The sequence below is a fragment of the Heterodontus francisci genome, chromosome 39 (assembly GCF_036365525.1).
Source record: "Heterodontus francisci isolate sHetFra1 chromosome 39, sHetFra1.hap1, whole genome shotgun sequence".
Lineage (NCBI taxonomy): Eukaryota > Metazoa > Chordata > Chondrichthyes > Heterodontiformes > Heterodontidae > Heterodontus > Heterodontus francisci.
In genome coordinates, this window is record NC_090409.1 from 36,936,131 (window position 1) to 36,954,837 (window position 18,707).

General features: G+C 46.2%; 1 pseudogene; it reads left to right on the plus strand.

Annotated features, from left to right (window-relative positions):
* Positions 1-13,238: 13,238 nt before the first annotated feature.
* On the plus strand, positions 13,239-14,797 carry LOC137352730 (dehydrogenase/reductase SDR family member 4 pseudogene; annotated as a pseudogene).
* The last annotated feature ends 3,910 nt before the right edge of the window (positions 14,798-18,707 follow it).

Sequence of the window (18,707 nt, forward strand, 5' to 3'; positions counted from 1 at the left end):
CACCAATCTTTTTCTCTTCACATACCTATAGAAACTTTTACAGTCAGTTTTTATGTTTCCCATGAGCTTGCTCTCGTACTCTATTTTCCCCATCTTAATCAATCCCTTGGTCCTTCTTTGCTGAATTCTAAACTGCTCCCAATCCTCAGGTCTGTTGTTTTTCCTGGCAAATGTATGTGCCTCTTCCTTGGATCTAATGCTATCTCTAATTTCCCTTGTAAGCCATGGTTTGGCTACCTTTCCCATTGTACCTTTGCACCAGACAGGGATAAACAATTGTTGCAGTTCATCCGTGCGCTCTTTAAATGTTTGCCATTGCCTCACCACCGTCATCCCTTTAAGTAACGTTTCCCAATCTGACATGGCCAACTCGCACCTCATAACTTCATAGTTACCTTTACTAAGATTCAGGACCCTTGTCTCAGAATCAACTACGTCACTCTCCACCTTGATGAAGAATTCTATCATATTATGGTCGCTCGTCCCCAAGGGGTCTTGCACCACTAGATTGTCAATTATTCCTCTCTCATTACACAATACCCAGTCTAGAATGGCCTGTTCTCTAGTTGCTTCCTCAATGTATCGGTCCAGAAAACCATCCCATATATCGTCCAAGAATTCCTCCTCGATGGTATTGTGACTAATTTGATTTTCCCAATCTATATGCCGATTAAAGTCACCCATAATTACAGATTTTCCTTTGTCGCATGCATCTCTAATTTCCTGTTTAATGCCATTACCATCATCACCACTACAATTTGGGGTCTCTGTACAATCCCCACTAGCGTTTTTTGCCCCTTAGAGTTTCTCAGCTCTACCCATTCAGTTTCCACATCGTCAGAGCTAACATATTTCCTCACTATTGCGTTAATTTCCTCTTTAACTAGCAATGCAACTCCACCACCTTTTGCTTTTTGTCTGTCTTTCCTAAATATTGAATACCCCTGGATGTTCATTACCCATCCCTGGTGACCTTGCAGCCATGTTTCCGTAATATGTATTCCATCACACTCCTGACTTGTGCTTTGTAGATGGTGGACAGGCTTTGGGGAATCAGGAGGTGAGTTACTCGCCGCAGGATTCCTAGCCTCTGACCTGCTCTTGTAGCCACGGTATTTATATAGCTACTCCAGTTCAGTTTCTGGTAAATGATAACCCCAGGATGTTGACAGTGGGGGATTCAGTGATGGTAATGCCATTGAATGTCAAGGGGAGATGGTTAGATTCTCTCTTGTTGGAAATGGTCATTGCCTGGCACTTGTGTGGCATGAATGTTACCTGCCACTTTCAGCCCAAGTTTGGATATTGTACAGGTCTTGCTGCATTTCTACGTGGACTGCTTCAGTATCTGAGGAATCGCGAATGGTGCTGAACATTGTACAATCATGAGCAAATATCCCCACTCGTGACGTTATGATTGAAGAAAGGTCTTTGATGAAGCAGCTGAGGATGTTTGGGCCTCGGATACTACCCTGAGGAACTCCTGCAGTGATGTCCTGGAGCTGAGATGATTGACCTCCAACAACCACAACTATCTTCCTTTGTGCTAGGTACGATTCCAACCATTGGAGAGCTTTCCCCCTGATTCCCATTGACTCCAGTTTTGCTAGGACTCCTTGATGCCATACTCAGTCAAATTCTGCCTTGATGTCCAAGGCAGTCACTCTCACCTCATCTCTTGAGTTCAGCTCTTTCGTTCTGTCATGAGGTCAGGAGCTGACGGAACCCAAACTGAGTGTCAGTGAGCAGGTTATTGCTAAGCAAGTGCCGTTTGATAGCACTGTCGACGACACCTTTCATCACTTTACTGATGATTGAGAGTAGACTGATGGGGCGGTAATTGGCCGGGTTGGACATGTCCTGCTTTTCGTGTAGAGGACATACCTGGGCAATCTTCCACATTCCGGGTAGATGCCAGTGTACTGGGACAGCTTGGCTAGGGGCACGGCAAGTTCTGGAGCACAGGCCTTCAGTACTATTCCTGGAATGTTGTCAGGGCCCATGGGCGTTTTCAGTATCCAATTCCTTCAGTCTTTTCTTGATATCATGCGGAATGAATCGAATTGGCTGAAGACTGGCATCTGTGATGCTGGGGACTTCAGGAGGAGGCAGAGATGGATTATCCACTCGGCACATCTGGCTGAAGATTGTTGCAAATGCTTCAGCCTTATCTTTCGCACTGGTGTGCTGGGCTCCCCCATCATTGTGGGTGGGAATATATGTGAAGCCACCTCCTCCAGTTAATTGTTTAATTGTCCACTACCATTCATAACTGGATGTGGCAGGACTGCAGAGCTTAGATCTGATCCGTTGGTTATGTCTACCGCATGCTGCTTACACTGTATGGCACGCAGGTAGTCCTGGGTTGTAATTTCACCAGGGTGACACCTCATTTTGAGGTGTGCCTGGTGTAGCTCCCAGCATGCCCTCCTGCACTCTTCATTGAACCACGGTTGCTCCCCGATTGATGGTAATGGTAGAGTGGGAGATATGCCAGGCCATGAGGTGACAGATTGTGGTTGAGTACAATTGTGTTGCTTCTGATGGCCCACAGTGCCTCATGGATGCCCTAGTTTCGCATTGCTAGATCTGTTCGAAACTTATTCCATTTAGCACAGTGGTAGTGCCACACAACACAATGGAGGGTATCTTCAATGTGAAGACGAGACTTTGTCACCACTAGGACTGTGCAGTGGTCACTCCTACCAATACTGTCATGGTCAGATGCATCTGTGGCAGGCAGATTGGTGAGGATGAGGTCAAGTATATTTTTCCCTCTTGTTGGTTCCCTCACCAGCTGCCGTAGACCCAATCTAGCAGCTATGTCCTTTAGGACACCGCCAGCTAGGTCAGTAGTGGTGCTATTGACCCACTCTTGGTGATGGACATTAAAGTCCCCCACCCAGAGTACATTCTGCACCCTTGCCACCCTCAGTGCTTCCTCCAACTGCTGTTCATCATGGAGGAGTATTGATTCATCAGCTGGGGCGGGTGGTGGGTGTGGTATGTGGTAATCAGCAGGAGGTTTCCTTGCCAATGTTTGACCTGATGCCATGAGACTCATGGGGTCTGGAGTCGATGTTGAGGACTCCAAGGGCAACTCTCTCCCAACTGTACACCATTGTGCTGCCACCTCTGCTGGGTCTGTCCCGCCGTCGGACAGGACATACCCGGGGATGGTGATGGTGTTTGTAAGGAATGACTCGTTGAATATGACTATGTCAGGCTGTTACTTGACTAGTCTGTGAGACAGCTCTCCCAACTTTGGCACAAGCTCCCAGATGTTAGTAAGGAGGATTTTGCTGGTTTGCCATTGTCATTTCTGGTGCCAAGGTCAATGCTGGGTGGTCCATCCAGTTACATTCGTATTGACTTTGTATCGGTTAGATACAACTGAGTGGCTTGCTAGGCCATTTCAGAGGGCATTTAAGAGTCTACCACATTGCTGTGGGTCTGGAGTCACATTTAGGCCAGACCAGGTAAAGGCAACAGATTTCCTTCCCTAAAGGACATTAGTGAACAGATGGGTTTTTACAACAATCGACAATGGTTTCATGGCCATCATTAGACTGGCTTTTTAATTCCAGATTTATTAATTGCATTGAAATTCCACCTGGAGGGCTTCGAATCCATGTCCCCAGAGCAATACCCTGAGTCTCTGCGTTACTAGTCCAGTAACAATACCACTACACCACCGCCTCCCTAAATGCCTACTTCTCCTGCTAATTTGTATATTTGTATGTTTGACTACCTGAATTGAACCAGGCTCTCAGGCAGTGCGTTCCAGACCCTGTTTCTCTACTTGATTTGTAGGTGCTGGTGGGTGTCCTATGTCAAATTACTTGTTGTTCCAATTGCTCAATCACCAAGGGACAGGTACCCAAAGTAAACTCCTCCTCCGCCCATCACTGTGCCCCCAAAGTCACCTTCCACCTTATCTCATGCTTGGTACCATTTGTAAACTTCTGCCAGACACTTACCTGGAGAGGGTATGGGGCTCCATCTTATCAGCTTTATGAATTGTCTTAAATTAAAGCAAAATACTGCGGATGCTGGAAATCTGAAATAAAAACAAGAAATGCTGGAACCACTCAGCAGGTCTGGCAGCATCTGTGAAAAGAGAAGCAGAGTTAACGTTTCGGGTCAGTGACCCTTCTTCGGAACTGACAAATATTAGAAAAGTCACAGGTTATAAGCAAGTGAGGTGCTTTTCTTGTTTTTATTTTATGAATTGTCTTTATTTAGAGCCTGTGCTAATCATATCCTTGGCAGAGTTAACAGGCCTACACTGTCCTGTGTCAGTCAACCTGGCAGACTGCGATGGAATCTTTCTTGATAAGAGAGAGAGAGCTTTTTCTATAATATTCAATGAAAACTTTTTCAGTAAAATGTGATCACTATTGATTTAGATTGGCCCTCCCTGCCTGTAGATCATCTCTTTCAATTCTAAATGATTGGCATGTCATAAATACATATGGTTTAAACAAAAGATCATGCATGGACTTAAAAGATTCTCCAGTTCTCTGTTCACCTGCAACCATCTTGTGGATAGTTCTTGCTAAGTATTAGACTTGGCCCTCAATTTTCCTAATCCAGATTCCATATCCCTCTTTACATTAATTTTATTCCCTCTGACAGGTACCAGTATGTTTAATTCTATCCTGATTATTTTAAGGTCAGTTTCTCTATGGAGTGTGTCAATGTCTTGATGATTTAAAATATCTTCTCATTCTAACAGCCACATTAACCATTTCATATATCGTGCTGTTTATCAAGTAACTGAGCATATCTGAGACCTGTTCTTCAGTGTAAGATCACCATGCTTTTCTGCATATTAGTTGCTTCACAAGCAACACATTTGCTCACTAATAACGTTATCCCACTATCACATGCCATCCAATACAAGTCAATATTTGATTATTCCCTTTAACTGCAGGCAAATTTTCCCTATGAGTGCTTGAAATGGCAACTCATGTCACTTTATTTTACTGATTCAAATGATGCCCAGGCTTGGTGGTTTTACATGGTGTTTTACATCACGACAGAAGTGCTAGTTTAGAGATAACTTCTACATCTCTCCTTCTCAAGCACTTTGTCTTGGAAGATAACAAATGGCCTGAATGGGTTAAAGGCAAAACATTTCATCCAAATCATCACCATGCTGTGACATTTGATGTCCGCAGATAAGGGCGGCACAGTGGCGCAGTGGTTAGCACCGCAGCCTCACAGCTCCAGGGACCCGGGTTCGATTCTGGGTACTGCCTGTGTGGAGTTTGCAAGTTCTCCCTGTGTCTGCGTGGGTTTTCTCCGGGTGCTCCGGTTTCCTCCCACAAACCAAAAGACTTGCAGGTTAATAGGTAAATTGGCCATTATAAATTGTCACTAGTATAGGTAGGTGGAAGGGAAATATAGGGATAGGTGGGGATGTTTGTTGGGAATATGGGATTAGTGTAGGATTAGTATAAAAAATGGGTGGTTGATGTTCGGCACAGACTCGGTGGGCCGAAGGGCCTGTTTCAGTGCTGTATCTCTAATCTAATCTAAATCTAATTCTTGAAAGACCTGCTGAATTTCTTGCTGCAGTATCAGTACTCACGTGGTCCTAGAAACCATTGTCACCTATTGAAAAACACACAAAGAATCAATAGTGGCCATAATAATGCCCGATTTATAAATTTACACAATGATACAAAAATTATGTGCGAATTAAAAATAAAGCTGCCAGTGGAAATGGTTAACTTTGCTCCTTGTTTGCAAAAAGGTGGAGAAAACATTCTCAAATGCACACAATTGCATCACTTTGCATAACTTTATTCTTCTGGAAATAAGGCAACCCAAACACCAAGTCTTGGTATCTTTTTAAACATTGTTTCAATCAGGTGAGGAAGGGTCGAAAGGCTCCCTGCTTGTCCCTTTCCTTGTTTGACCACAACAAGGTTTATTTCTTTTAAACAGTGGATATGCAAACTAATTCAGTGAGTGTTTAACCCTTTATGTGCTATGAACATAACAGGAACCAATCAGACAGATTTTCTTGAATTTAAACAAGAGGTTAGTTTATTGTACTTAAAACCAAAACCTAATCTAAGTAAAATAATAAACTACGCTCCAACTTACAAACACGCACTCACATACACACATGAGAATCACACACACACAAACAGATTGCAGAGTGCAGAAGAATAGTTTGGTTGGATTAGAGTCCAGAACAAATAAAAAGTCTGTAAAGTCTGGTAATTCATTTGTCTTCTTGCTGAACTCGGTGGTCCTGCAGTTCCTGGCTGGTAGATGTGGTTCACTGGTTCAGGGTTTTTTTGGAGACAGTGATGCAGATGGTTTTCTTCCCAGGGTCTTTTTCTGCAGCAATGATAGTCTTCGATGGTCGCAGCCAGCAGGCAGGGTTCAAACTTGCAAGGTCACCTGGAGAGAGGAGAGAGAGGAAGACCCCACTTGGATCCTTCACTGGTCAAGCTCAGGTGCTTGTCTGTCTGTGGAAAGAAGGAGCAGCTAGTTTCATACAGCTGGAGAGTCTGTCACATGATGGCCCATTGTATTCTCTCTTTTGCAACTTAATTAGATCAGGTCTAAGAATTCCAATTTCTCTCAGGTCCATTGTTTAAGTGATACCCTTTCAGTGGTCTGTCTCCACCAGCGTTAATGTTCCAAGATGCCCTTTAATGTCTTGTTATGGGCGGCACAGTAGCACAGTGGTTAGCACTGCAGCCTCACAGCTCCAGGGACCCGGGTTCGATTCTGGGTACTGCCTGTGTGGAGTTTGCAAGTTCTCCCTGTGTCTGCGTGGGTTTCTCCCGGGTGCTCCGGATTTCCTCCCACAGCCAAAGACTTGCAGGTGATAGGTAAATTGGCCATTGTAAATTGCCCCTAGTGTAGGTAGGTGATAGGGAATAAGGGATTACTGTAGGGTTAGTATAAATGGGTGGTTGTTGGTCGGTACAGACTGGGTGGGCCGAAGGGCCTGTTTCAGTGCTGTATCTCTAAATAAATAAAAAAAATGAAAGGCAGGTAGCCCATTCAAAATTCTCAGGCCATTGTTCTGGTTGGAGATTTACCAGACCAACAGCTCCACCTCGATACATTGGAATGTAGGGTATTCAGATGCACATTACGGTGGCCATTTTAGCTGCTAGCCGTGGTCTTTTATCAGCTTTTTGTCTCCTGTTTCTTTGAAAGTTTTATTCATGTTGCCAACCGAAGGATTAAAAAAATCATCATTCGGCATAGCACGAGTTCATTACAATAATGCACAAGTTTTTTTTCATTCTTGGATTGAAAATATCAAAAAGCAGTAGTAACATTGTCAACTTCAAAGGAAAACATTTTCTTCAGGGAAGACATTTTAGATTTAACTTGAATTTTCTGCAAACTTATTAGTTTCTTCCTCAAACTGATTTTTCAATTTCTGATGTTTGCGAACTACAAACTGCTGTAACAGTGACTTGACAATGGCTTGAATATACCGTATACTCTCAGCTGAGCAAGAGTACTGCTTCATGGGAGCATGCACCAGTCTGCTAATATCTTTGAGTTTGCTCATGTTTCCACAATCATGTTTATGAGTTGTGAATACACCTGGCACAGATTCAAGAATCGCCTGTACCTCAGGATCATCAGAGGTGGCTGGTCTGTAGTCTTCTGCAAAGCCTGATAAAACTTGGAGCACGCCCTTTGTAGGTCCAGGGTGGAGATCATGAATGATGATTGTGCAGGAGTCAGACTCAAGTGATGTTAATTCTTCATGGCCTGCTGTATCAACAGTGCAGACTACCAGTCTCCTACTACCATTGTATCAGAGAAGAGAAACTATCTCTCCGGGAGAAGCCTGCTGGAGTCAATGTGGGTCTGGAGTTGTTTTCCCAGGTTCCTGATACACTGCAGCAACCGGCCAAGCTCTGTTACTAATTCGCATAGTCTGTATTGCTGCCTCTATCCTCTCCAGCCACTGCTTGACAGGATCAGGACTCAGCTGTACAGTAGTAGTGGGAAGGCAGGGCTCGCTGTTACTGTCAGCCTCCTCAATGTACCTATTGCTGCAGTCACGGGCATAGTGGCCCAGGCAGTTACAATTAAAACACCACAGCGGGCACCCCTTCTCGCCTCTGAGTTCCTGCATGGTCCAGATTTCTGGTTAGGCAATGGGCCTTCGATGGCCTCTACCTTAGCCTTCACATGTGCTCAGGGGATGCTACCACTGATCTGTTCCCAGATCATATTAGAATGGGGAGAAATTGGTCCCAGGGTTTTGTCCTGGTGTTATAAACACCCAACATGCTATGGCCTAATGGCTGGAGGCAGTTCAGAAAGAAGCTTTTGAAGCTCAGAGTCAAGATGGCAACCCCATTGCCTCTTGTGGTTATTGAACAGCCCATTCTTACACTGCCAAGGCAGGCTGCCAGCTGCACAGAATGTTGTGACTGTGATTATCAACTACACAGTTGCAGTTTTGGTCCCCTTATCTGAGGAAGGATGTTCTTGCTATGGAGAAAGTGCAGCGAAGGTTCACCAGACTGATTCCTAGGATGGCAGGACTGACATATGAAGAGAGATTGGGTCGATTAGGCTTGTATTCGCCAGAGTTTAGAAGAATGAGAGGGGATCTCATAGAAACGTACAAAATTCTAATCGGACTGGACAGACTAGATTCAAGAAGGATGTTCCCAATGGCAGGGGATTCCAGGATCGGGGGTCACAGTCTGAGGATAAGGGGTAAGCCATTTAGGACTGAGATGAGGAGAGCTTTCTTCACCCAGAGAGCGGTGAACCTGTGGAATTCTCTACCACAGAAAGCAGTTGAGACCAAATCATTAAATATATTCAAGAAAGAGATGGATACAGATCTTAGGATTAATGGGATCAAGGGATACAGGGAGAAAGCGGGAACAGGTTACTGAGTTTGGATGATCAGCCATGACCGTATTGAATGGTGGAGCAGGCTTGAAGGGCCGAATGACCTACTCCTGCTCCTATTTTTACAAGTTTCCATGTTGCACCTTTGATCAAATTATGCAAGTGTTGTCTCAGAAAGTTATCTCCATGGCTACAGAGTCATTACAGCACAGAAGGAGGTTATTCAGGCCATTTAGCCCATAGCAGCTCTCTGTAGAGCAGTCCAATCAGTTACATTCCCCCACTGTCCCGTAGCCCTGCAAGTTCATTTCCTTCGAATGCCATCCATTTTCCCTCTGAAACTATTAATCGTCTGCTCTTCCAACACCCTTGTAGGCTTTTATTTGTCTACGTTATCTAAACTTGCCCTCATCTTGTACACTTCTGTCAAATCTCCTTTGCTCCAAGGAGAACAGCCCCAGTTATTCCAGTCTAACTTTGCAATTAAATTCCCTCATCCCTGGAACCATTCCGGGTATATCTCTTCTGCACCCTCACATCTTTCCTAAAATGTGGCAACAAGTACTGGTTGTAATACTCTAGTTGTGGCCTCACCAGAGCTTTATATCGGTTCAACATATCCTCCCTGCATTTGTTCTAAATTCCTCTATTAATGAAGCTCATGGTCCCGTATACTTTGTTAGTTATTCTCTCAACATGTCCTTGCACCTTCAATGGTCTATGCATATGAAGCCACAGGTCCCTCTATCCCTGTACACTGTTTAGCACTGTGCCATTTAGAATGCATTGTCTCTCCATATCCCTTCTTCCAAAATGCATCACCTCACACTTCTCTGTATTACATTCCATCTGCTACTTGTCTGCCCATTCTGCGAGCCTCTTCATGTCCGGATGCAATCAATAGGTATGAAAAGGGATAGACAGGGTAGATGCAGGTAAGATGTTTCGCCTGGTTGGGGAGTCTGGGGACCCATTTACTGTTTTCTGTCCGTAAACCAATATGTTATCCAAACTGACACTGACCCTCCAATTCCATGAGCCTCAGGTTTTAGGTGGTACTTTGTCCAGAACTTTCTGAAAATTGATATACACAACATCCATTGATTCCCTTCATTAACCTTCTCTGTTACTTCATCAAGAAATTCAATTAGATTAGTCAAGTAGGATCTGCCTTTTGCAAATCTGTACTGGCCCTCCATAATTAACTCAAACCTATCCTTTCCCCTATTTATTGCTTCATCACTGAATCACAGAATTGTTGCAATGCAGAAGGAGGCCATTCGGCCCATTGATTCTGCACCGGATCTCCGAATGAGCAATTCACCTAATGTAATTCCCCCGCTTTGTCCCCGTAACCCTGCACATTCTTCCTTCTCAGGTAAGTCTAATTCCCCTTTGAATGCCTCGATTGAACCTGCCTCCATCACACTTTCAGGCAGTGCTTTCCAGACCTTAACCACTCGCTGCATGAAGTTTTTCCTCATGTCACTTTTGCTTCTTTTGTCAATCACTTTAAATCCGTGCCTCTCATTCTTGATCCTTTCACTAGTGGGAATAGTTTCTCTCTGTGTACTCTGACCAGAACCCTCATGATTTTGAATACCTCTATCAAATCTCCTCTCTGCCTTCTCTTCTTCAAGGAAAACAGTCCCAACTTTTCCAATCTGTTTTCATAACTAAAGTTCCTCACCCCTGGAACCATTCTCGTGAATCTTTTCTGCACTCTCTCCAATGCCTTCGCATCTGTCCTAAAGTGCGGCGCCCAGAACTGCACGCAATACTCCAGCTGAGGCCGAACTAGTATCTTATACAAGTTTAACATAACCTCCTTGTTCAAATACCCTATGCCTCTATTAATCAAGCCCAGGATACTGTATGCTTTATTAAACACTCTCTCAACCTGTCCTGCCACCTTCAGTGACTTATGCACATACACCCTTCGATCCCTCTCCTCCTGCAACCCCTTTAGAGTTGTACCCTTTATATTGTATTGTCTCTCCATGTTCTTCCAACCATATTGATGTTAAACTGTAGTTGCTAGGAATGTCTTCACACACTTTCTTGAATAAGGGTGTCACATTTGCCACTCTCCAATCGTCTGGCACATTCCCTGTATCTAGGGAAGATTGGAAAATTGCGGCAAACCCTCCCGCTATCTCCACCCCCATTTCTTTTTGCAACCAGGGATGCAAGTCATCCGGACCAGGCAATTTATCCATTCTAAGCATTTCCAGTACACCCTACCTTTTCACCCCATGCATTACCTCTACTATCTCCACTTCTACTGATAGGACCCACCCAAGCTTACTATTTACATGCTGGTAGAAGACTTTTATGTTCCCTTTTATGTTGACTACCATTGTATTCTCATATTCTCTCTTTGCCTGTCCTTTTTCCTCTTCACTTTCCCTCTGAACTTTTTGTATTTGGCCTGGTTCACGCTTGAAGAATTCACCTGAGATGCATCATACACCCTCTTTATTGTTTCATCATATTGTTACAGCCAGGTGAGGAAGGGGTCTCAGGCTCCACTTTCACCCCTTCTCTGATTTGACCGCAAGAGGGTTTATTCTTTTTACACTGTGATTGAACGTAACCACCCCAGTGAGCGCTTGCTCCTGTTCCTTTAATAGAAAGATGTAAGTTTATTATTCTTAACACTCTAAACCGGTTAAAATTACTAAAAATACGCTACGCATTCATGCGCACATTCACACGAGAGTCACATGCACACAAATAGATTAACAAGGGAAAACAGCTTTGGTGGTTGGAGCAGAGTCTGGAAAAAATGGAATTTAAATATGGTATATCAGTCCAAGAGTTCTCAGTTGAAATTGTAGTCCTGAAGTCTTCGCTGGGCGACGTACACAATTGTGAAATTGCTTTTCAAGGTTCCTGAAGGCAGAAGAGGGGGTTCGATCCTTGTCCCCTGGTTTTCGGCTGTGGCAGTCTGACTGAGAGACAGAGAGAGAGCTGCCTCCTTGATAGCTTGGCTTGGCTCTTTCAAAGCCAATGGGTGTCGATGGCCCTTGACGACCACTCTGACAAGGCGGTTTGAGGTAATTTACTCCAAGAGCACCCATTGTTCTGGCCAGGTTGAGTCAGTGATATTGTCTCCAGTCTGGTCTTTGGTGTTTCAAATGTCAATTGCAGTGGCCATCTTGGCTGCCAGTGTACTTTAAAAAAAAGTTATCTGCATGAATTGCCACTAAAAATCTCAGGCAAGGTTCCAACCGATGAACTGAATACTTCCCATTTTACATGTATGGTTTTCATGACAATATTATTATCTCCCTCGTCATCCAATGAGCCTGGCTTTGGTTCTCTTGCCTTTCACCCTTGTTTAAATGTCCCTCGTCTGTACCTGAAACACCTTCTCCCTTAAAGATCGCCCGTAGGAACTGTAATTTCAGCTCCCATTGGAGTTAAACAGTGTAAGGTCTCATTCCTGAGTCGGTGGTGGAGGGAGTGAATGTTTGTGGATGGGGTGCTGATCAAGCGGGCTGCTTTGTCCTGGATGGTGTCGAGCTTCTTGAGTGTTGTTGGAGCTGCACCCATCCAGGCAAGTGGAGAATATTCCATCACACTCCTGACTTGTGCCTTGTCGATGGTGGACAGGCTTTGGGGAGTCAGGAGGTGAGTTACTCCCTGCAGGATTCCTAGCTCTTGTAGCCATGGTATTTATATGGCTGGTCCAGCTCAGTTTCTGGTCAATGGTGACCAGATATTTCCAAATCAAGATGGTGACTGACTTGGAGGGGAACCTTGCGAGGTGCCTGAGCTGGAGGGAACACCGTCTGCACAATATCAGGACCCTATCTTATAGAATTAATATTTTGGACTGCTTCTGCTCTCTGCAATTCTATATGATCCTCTCACCGGAATCTAAAATTTAATATAGTTTAGAAAAATTAGCTGGCGGCAGCTGGACAGAAACAAAGCAAACTGACTGGAATTATAAACTCTATCCTGCATTCCAGACAATGAGGTTTTTATCAGAACTGACAAGAGTATTTCTCATTTTTATTTAATTTCAGTATTTTACTGCTGTCTTGTTTTAGCTCAATTTTTATTCGTGGTGACCCTCATGCTAATGAGGGTGTTATTATGCTAATGAGGAGACTGTTATGCTAATGAGTTTCCCGTTATGCTAATGAGCATCTCGCGCCCTGAGCCGTTAGATTGGGCGGGGCGTCCAGCGACAATGCCCTGATTGACATGGCGCTCGGCCAATAGCAACACAATGCTGGAAATGGCGTCAGGGACAGGGTGAGAACTTGTTTCAGCCAACGGGGAGCGGCGGCGCAGAGGCTGGGCGGGACCGTGATGAGAGTGACAAAGCAGCGCCGCTTACTCAAGGTCAGCTTCCCGGACGGTTTCTCCCGGCGCCTCGCTCCACCTCCATCCGGCGGCCCGCCCGGTCCAGCCCGTGGACCGACCTCCCGCCCTCGCTGGGCGCTCATTGGCCGCCGCGCCGGCTGGGCCCCGCCCCCGCCGCTGTGGCTCACGTGCCGTGTGGACTGTCCGGAGCCGCGCCCTGCCAAAGGGGCGAGGCGTTCCGTTGCTGCCCCGTGATTGGTGGGCGGGTCACGTGGGGAGTGCACGTCGCGCGGCGCTGACTCCGCCCATCCGGCGCATATGACCGGAAGGAGGGTCAGAGTCCAATTTCCTGGCACCATGCAACAGGCACTGTTGAGTGGCAAAGTGGCCTTGGTCACAGCTTCCACCCAGGGTATCGGACTGCCCATTGCCCGGCGCCTGGCCCGGGATGGGGCACAGGTGGTGATCAGCAGCCGCAAGCAGGCCAGCGTGGACAGGGCCCTGGGGCAGCTACAGGCTGAGGGCCTGGGTGTCTCGGGCACCGTCTGCCACGTGGGCAAGAGGGAGGACCGGGAGGTGTTGGTTGGTGAGACGCTGAAGCGCCATGGAGCCATTGACATCCTGGTTTCCAACGCTGCTGTCAATCCCTTCGCGGGGAGAGTCCTGGACTGCTCAGAGGAGGCCTGGGACAAAATCTTCGAGGTCAACGTCAAGACGGCTCTCCTTCTGGCCAAGCTAGTGGTGCCGCACATGGAGAGACGAGGTGGTCGCTCCATCATGCTGGTGAGCTCCGCCGCTGCCTACCAGCCTTTCCCTGCCATCGGGCCCTACAGCGTCAGCAAGACAGCGTTGTTGGGACTGACCAAGGTGCTGGCGGACGAGCTGGCCCCGGTCAACATCCGCGTCAATTGCCTGGCTCCGGGCGTTATTAGGACTAAGTTCAGCTCAGCCCTGTGGTCGGACGATAGCTTGCACCAGCGATTTGAGGAGAAAATCGCTATGCGCCAAATTGGCGAGCCGGAGGAGTGCGCTGGCACTGTCTCCTTCCTCTGCTCGCAGGATGCGGCCTACATCACCGGGGAGACAATTGTGGTGGCTGGAGGCTTTCACTGCCATCTCTGAGCCAGCGTTCGAGCTGGAGCGCTCCTTACGACTTCAATCCATTGCTTTCCAGGATTATTCATTCTTCTTATCTCTGTAATCTTTTGCAGTATGAAAACCACCTGAGCTCTATACATTCTTGTTACTCTGGGCCTTTTACACATCCACCACTCCTTCATTCCACGCTATCTTTGTAACTTCCCATAGCTCCCTGAGACTTCTGCATTCCTCTAATTCTAGCCTCTTGCACATCCCCCACTTCCTTCCTCCCTCTATTGGTGGCCGTGCCTCAAGCTGTCTGGGTCCTAAGATCTAATCTTCGCTCCTGTGTAGCTTCATCGGACATTTTGCTACGTTAGAGTCACTATATAAATTTAATATGTTAATATGTTAGTTTTGTCCATTCATTTTGTTTTAATATATTGGAATGCAACCAACAATTTATCTTTAATGGATGATATCAATCACAGAGTAACTAATGACCATTCAATGCGAACATGCAGGTTTGATATTATAGGGGCGGCACAGTGGCGCAGTGGTTAGCACCGCAGCCTCACAGCTCCAGGGACCCGGGTTCGATTCCAGGTACTGCCTGTGTGGAGTTTGCAAGTTCTCCCTGTGTCTGCGTGGGTTTTCTCCGGGTGCTCCGGTTTCCTCCCACAAGCCAAAAGACTTGCAGGTTGATAGGTAAATTGGCCATTATAAATTGTCACTAGTGTAGGTAGGTGGTAGGGAAATATAGGGACAAGTGGGGATGTTTGGTAGGAATATGGGATTAGCGTAAGATTAGTATAAATGGGTGGTTGATGTTCGGCACTGGCTCGGTGGGCCGAAAGGCCTGTTTCAGTGCTGTATCTCTAATCTAAGAACTAGTGCAATGTTATGAGTCCTTTTTGTGTATGTGACTCCAGTCTCAGAATAATGTAGTTGACCCATAATTGCCCTCTATAGTGGCCTGACAACTCAGTTGTATCAAACCTCTGCAAAGAAGACTACCTGCCACTACCACCTTGGGGCATCTGGAGGCAGGGAAATGAACGCTGGTCTTGCCAGCATCACCCACATCCCTAGAATATACTAATAGAAAGCATTTGTGACATTGCTTTATCAAACTTGGCAATTCTTTCGTAGTGGGCCAACTGCAAAGCGATATCAGCATAGCCAGAAAAAATCACAAAGTATGGATTCTGCCGAAAGGTTCGTGAATAAAATTCGGATACCACTGAACATGATTTCTTGTGTTTTCATTTTTGCAATTATATCTGAGAGATGCAGAAAGAAAAGATAGGCTTGCATTTGTATAGCGTCTGTCAAATTCTTCATGTAGTCACTGTTGTAATGCAGGAAATGCAGCAGCCAATTTGTGCACAGCAAGCTCCCACAAATACCAAGCAGTGTTGACGTTGGTTGAAGGAAAAATGTGTTCTGGCTCTTTTTCAAAATAGTGCTGTGGGATCCTCTGTATCCACCTCAGCAGGAAGCAGGGCCTCGTTTGAACATCTCATCCAAATGACAGTGCAGCCCTTCCTCACTACTGTCACTGGGAATCTCATCCTGGATTGTGAGCTCACGTTTCTGGAGTGGGGTTTGAACCCACAACCTTACGACTCAGAGGTAAGAGTGTTATCCACTGAGACACAACTGTACGATGGTTCAGTTGCACATAGTTCTGGCCATGTCGCACATGGCGTGCTGCATTCAGTTCTTGGCATCACACCTCGGGGAGGCTATATTGGGCATGTAGCGGGTGCAACACAGATTCACCAGGGTTAGAAGGGTTAAATTATGAGGATGCGATGTATAGACTAAGCCTCTTCTCATGAGTTTAGAAGGTTGAGGGATGATTTAATCCAAGTGTTTATAGTGATAAAAGAATTTGAGCAGACGTTGAGAAACAATTTCCTCAGATGGGGAATGAGGAACAAGGGGAGATAATCTAAAATCAGAGCCAGGAGTGAAATCAGGAAGCAATTCTTCACACAAAGGGTAGTGGAAATCTGGAACTCTCTCCCTCAAGAGTCTGGCTGGGAATCAGTTGGAGTATTCAAGACTCAGATCAATAGATTTCTGTTAGGAAAGTGTATCATTGACATGGAGAGGATCGTATTGAATGGTGGAGGAGGCTCGATGGGCTGAATGTCCTCATGTTCTGGTGTGGATCCAGCCTCACAGACCAGGAGAGCACTGCCCAGTGCGGGACTGAGCCCCACCGAGGAAAACATGGTTATGGTGAGAGAAACCGTGAGGCAGGGAATCCAGCCTTTAGAATTCTGATGGAGAATGGCTGATTACTGCCACCGAATTCTGCACAATTGTCCCATCCAGGCATTTATCAAGGCCTCGGTTTTATCTTTGAAAGCTCCACTGGCAGAGTTTTGGTACAAGTGGCAGAAATGCAACCATTGGTCTCCCCAGAGCAGAGAAGTTTAGGGGGAAGATTTAAACAGAGGTGTTAAAATAATAATTAAAATAAATAAATGATTAATAATATTTACCTTTGCATGGTCTATCTCTGACACTTCCCTTCCTTGACTCCTCTGTCTCCATCTCTGGGGATAGACTGTCCACTAATATTTATTAGAAGCACAATGACTCCCACAGCTACCTCAACTACACTTCCTCACAGCCAGTTTCTTGGAAGGACTGCATCCCATTCTCCCAGTTTCTCTGTCTCTGATGATGCTACCTTCCATAACAGCGCTTCTGACATGTCTTCCTTTTTCCTCAACGCACGATTCTCTCCCACTGTGGTTGAAAGGACCCTCAACCGTGTCCGGCCCATTTCCCGCACCTCTACCCTCACCCCTTCCCCTCCCTCCCAGAACCGTGACAGGGTTCCCCTTCTCCTCACTTTGCACCCCACTCGCCTCCACATCCTTCACCATTTCCCCAACCTCCATCGTGATGCCACCACCAAACACATCCTCCCCTTCCCTCCTCTGTCAGCGTTCCAAAGAGATCGTTCCCTCCGCGACACCCTGGTCCACCCCTCCATAACTCCTCGTCCTCTTCCCACGGCAGCTTCCCATGCAGTCGCAGGAGGTGTGAAACCCGCCCTTTTATCTCCTCTCTCCTCACTATCCGAGGCCCCAAACACTCAGTGATTTACTTGCACCTCTTTCAATTTAATATACTGTATTCGCTGCTCACGATGCGGTCTCCTCTATATTGGAAACCAAACGCAGACTGGGTGACAGCTTTGTGGAACACCTCCACTCAGTCCATATGCATGACCCCGAGCTTCCGGTTGCTGGCCATTTCAACACCCTCCCTCTGCTCTCATGCCCACATCTCTTTCCTGGGATTGCTGAAGTGTTCCAGCGAACATCAACGCAAGCTCGAGGAACAGCACCTGACCCTCTGATAAGGCACTCTACAGCCTTGCGGACTGAACATTGAGTTCAATAACTTCAGAGCGTGACTGACCCTTTTTGTAAATTAAATTTTATTTTCAATATTTTTCTATAATTTTAAATATTTAATTTTATGTTTTAACCATGTGCCTATTTTGCATGTCGACGGAGCTGCCCATTACTTTGCCATGAACACTCTCTTTGCCTTTGTCCCGGGACAGCTTTGTTATTTAATCGCCTCCTGTCCTATTAAACACACTCCCCTTCATTTGTTTAAAACCGAATTATTTTCTGACCTTTGCCAGTTCTGAAGGGTCACTGACCTGAAACATTAACTCTGTTTCTCTCTCCGCGGATGCTGCCAAACCTGCTGAGTATTTCCAGCACTTTCGGCCGCGCCGGAGAGCTTCATTAGCATAAAGGCCACCTCATTAACATAACGGTCAGCTCATTAGCATAACGGTTATCTGGCGCACCTGACAACCAGCGAGGACCGGAGATGTGATGAGTGACCGTTCCAAGCACCAATGGGAATCGGCCTCTCGGCGAAACGTCATCTGGAGGGCGGGCCGGATGCCTTGCAGCCAATGGGAGGCGGGTATTTTGGCGGGAAGCGGCGGATTGGGTTTCTCTGGCTCGGGGAAGGGACGGGCGGTCTCCCTGAAAGGAGTTAGTGATCGAGGTGAGGCAGCAGCAGGAGACACGGAGAGCAGGACCGGGGAATGAGGGGGTCAATGTGGGCCCATTACCATCACATCGCAGAGAGAGAGAAACAGATTTGTTCAAGTGGATGCAGGTTTAATTCAGCCGTGCAGCCATTTCTGGAGGAGAAAAAAAGGTTGAGGCTTTTTAACTGAGAGTGTAACACACAGTCTCCCTCATCACTGAGCCACAGATTGTTAATTCCTGCAACAGCCAGCAAACAGCCTGATTTCCTGGGATCACACAATCCCAAAGAGAACCACAGGCTGCCCTGAAATTACAACCTCCACTGGTTTTAATGAATCTGCTGATATCACACAAATTTTTATTCCTTCATGGGATGTGGACGTCACTGGCCAGGCCAGC